We start from the raw sequence: 3,039 nt of genomic DNA on the forward strand, positions 1-3,039 counted from the left end.
CTACTATGTGAAATTATGTTTGCTATGACAACTGAAACCTGATGAACATGTTGTTTAGTATTTTGCTGTGAGAACATCACTTGTTATGTATGCTGATTTGTGTTTGGTGATTGTATGACAACAAAAACATGATGACATTGTTGTTTAGTTGTACTCGTATTTGGCTGTGAAACTTGAATTTGATGGCATAGTTTGCTGTTGGACTGCAATTTGCTCGACGTCTTCGAATGAGAACAAAGCTGACCCGAGAGGGCCTCTGCTATTTATTTATTTATATGAGCAAAAGGGGATACCCCCTGATTTCCGTTAATAGAAATCATTAGATTTTCAAAACACTACGCCCAGCCTTCTACACAGGTTTCATTCATTACTAGTTTCAGCAAAGTGCTCATGTCGTAGCCACTGGATACATCATGAGTGCTACATACACTGCAAATAAAGAGACAATCATCCTACAGAGCACATCGATTTTGCCCATTATCTTCACAAGCTCTTTCATCTCCTCATTGCTGTCAAGGCCATTCAACAGCTGTTGCTTGGCCATGATCAGAGGAACTGCATCTTTAACCTTCTGCTCTGCATCTTCCTCTTCTGCCGTTCCTTCAGTTACTTGTCCAACACCCCAACCTGCCGGTATTGGGATTCCTCGGCTAACCAAATAATCAGCGTAGTTGCATTGCCCCACATCAGCAACTTCCCAGAAATACAAATCACACGAATCTTCCCTTTTCTGCACGAATCTAATTGGTAGATCATCAACCAAACTATTAAAAAAATTAGCAACTGAAAGTAGCAGAACAACACTTAAACATATTATTACCCCATGATTCGGGTACTTGTAGAAGACTCGGCCAGGGTTGCGGATTGTGGTTGAGACGCGACGGATGACTCTACGTGATCTGCAGTAGTGGCACCACACCAACGACAGCGGGTTGCGATGAGCAATCGGCTGCGGTGCGCGTGCCGGCGAGGGAGTGATGAGACCCACAGGCGATGGTACGGGTTGCGACTTGGCGCATATCTGGTTGTTGCCTGCTGAAGAGCAGGAGGACAAGCAGTCAGCGGACATGGTTGCTGCGGTCAGAGCTTCTGATGCTAGGCAGAGTAAGTAGAGAAGAGGAGAAGCGAACGTTGGATATGTCAGTTTCATTACTTGTAGAGTAGCATAGCACCATATATAGTCATAGTCTAGGTTTGGATTTGAACCAGCTACAAGAGCACGTCTTTCTTTTTTCTAAAACTCGGCAACATCTCTTTACTGGTACACTAGCTTGTTCTGTACGCCTTCCCAAGTCTTTGATTTTCTTTCCCTTCTTTTTGCGAGGACCTGACAGCTGGGACCCACCGGAAGGGCCTCTGTATTTCGCGAAAAAACCATTCCCCCCGCTGACATGTCGGACCCACCAGCTACATCTTCGCACGCAAGGAAGTGCCTCCTTATTACGCACAAAAAAAATGAATACCCCCCTGCTAGCTGGGATCCACCATAGTGGGAGGATGACTTGTGGGCCAACAAAGTTGACCGGGACGGAGGGCTTTGTCAACTTAGTCAATATGAACGATTCTAGCTCCAGTGACCGTACGATGTCCATCCAACGGGTGTAGTGCTTCTTCAACCTCTGGTCTTCTTGCTCCAGCCGCCCAAAGCAGCACCGGTCGTGCCGCATGCTCCTACCTCCCGTGGCCGGATATGCTGCCGCGGAGGCCTCACCGCCCCCTACTATTCCCACCGCTGGCCAGGCCTTGCGGCGACGGAAGCCTCACACCGCAGCCAAACTAGTGAACCCTCGTACTCCTCTCCGCGCGGGCTTCCACTGCCGCGTCTTCCCCGGCTCTGCGTCGTCCCCTTCCTAGGCCTCGTCGTCGTCCACCGCCGTGGTGCTCTCCGCGCGGCGTGGTCAACGTGGTCAAGGAACAACTTCCATCGGAAGAGTACTGTACATGGAGAGGCTGACAGCTGGGTCCATGGCTACATCCCAGTTTTTTGTGATTTGCCAAGTAAGTCGCTTTGTCAGGCCTGTTGGGCTGCAAATCTTTCAAGACGAGGAGTGCTTTCATTCAGCTGGCAGAGAAAATGGCCCATCAGTAATGAGAAATGGGTTGTACATTTTTAAAACACATCAAACCGGCAATTAGTTTCAAATATCATTTTTTTTATTTCAAGATTTTAAATTACATTAATTTTTATACATGGAGAATTTGTTGGATTTTATATTGATATACATTTATTTTTAAAATCAGTTTGAATGTGAGTCGAAATTTTGGGATTAAAAACAGTTCGGACCGCACCGAAATATGCAAAACTTCATATAATTTTTTAACCGTGGCCACAATATGGGCTGTAATGCTAACAAAAAGAATATGGGCTCCAAAAAAACCTTAAGAATTAGCAAATGGGCTGAAAATTATTAGAAATAATGGCAGATGGGATGTATGCTGTTTTCCACAGATTTGAGGCTTTCCTAAAAAAAGGTTGACGCACAAGCAGTGACTGCTGGATGTCCATCCAACGGCCGTCGTGCTTTTTCAATCTCTGCTCTTCCTGCTCCAGCCGCTCAAACAGGCGTCGGCGGGACTGCCTGCTCCCTCCTCCCCACGGCCGGCTCTGCTGCCGCACAGGCCTCACCGCCCCACCGTACTCCCATCGCTGGCCTAGCCATCCCTCTACTAACCCACACCTGTTGTTATTCTCCGGCGAAGGCAGACGAACCAGTAAACCCTCGTACAGTCGTACTCCCCTCCGCGTGGGAAACAACTGCCGAGTCTTTCCTACCTCCGTGTCGTTCCCTTCCTAGGCCTCGCCGTCGTCCACCGCCCTGGTGCTCTCGGTGGGGCCTGGTCAACATGGTCAACGACCGACATGCATCTGAAGTGGATTGTAAGTGGAGAGGCCGACAGCTGGGTCCACGGCCACACGCAAGGAAATGCCTCCTTATTACGCACAAAATAATGATTCCTCCACCTGACATCAGGGACCCACCGAAAGGGCCTCTGTATTTCATGAAAAAAACATTACCACTGCTGACAGCTCGGACCCAC

This window comes from Triticum aestivum, chromosome 4A (genome assembly GCF_018294505.1).
Source record: "Triticum aestivum cultivar Chinese Spring chromosome 4A, IWGSC CS RefSeq v2.1, whole genome shotgun sequence".
NCBI lineage: Eukaryota > Viridiplantae > Streptophyta > Magnoliopsida > Poales > Poaceae > Triticum > Triticum aestivum.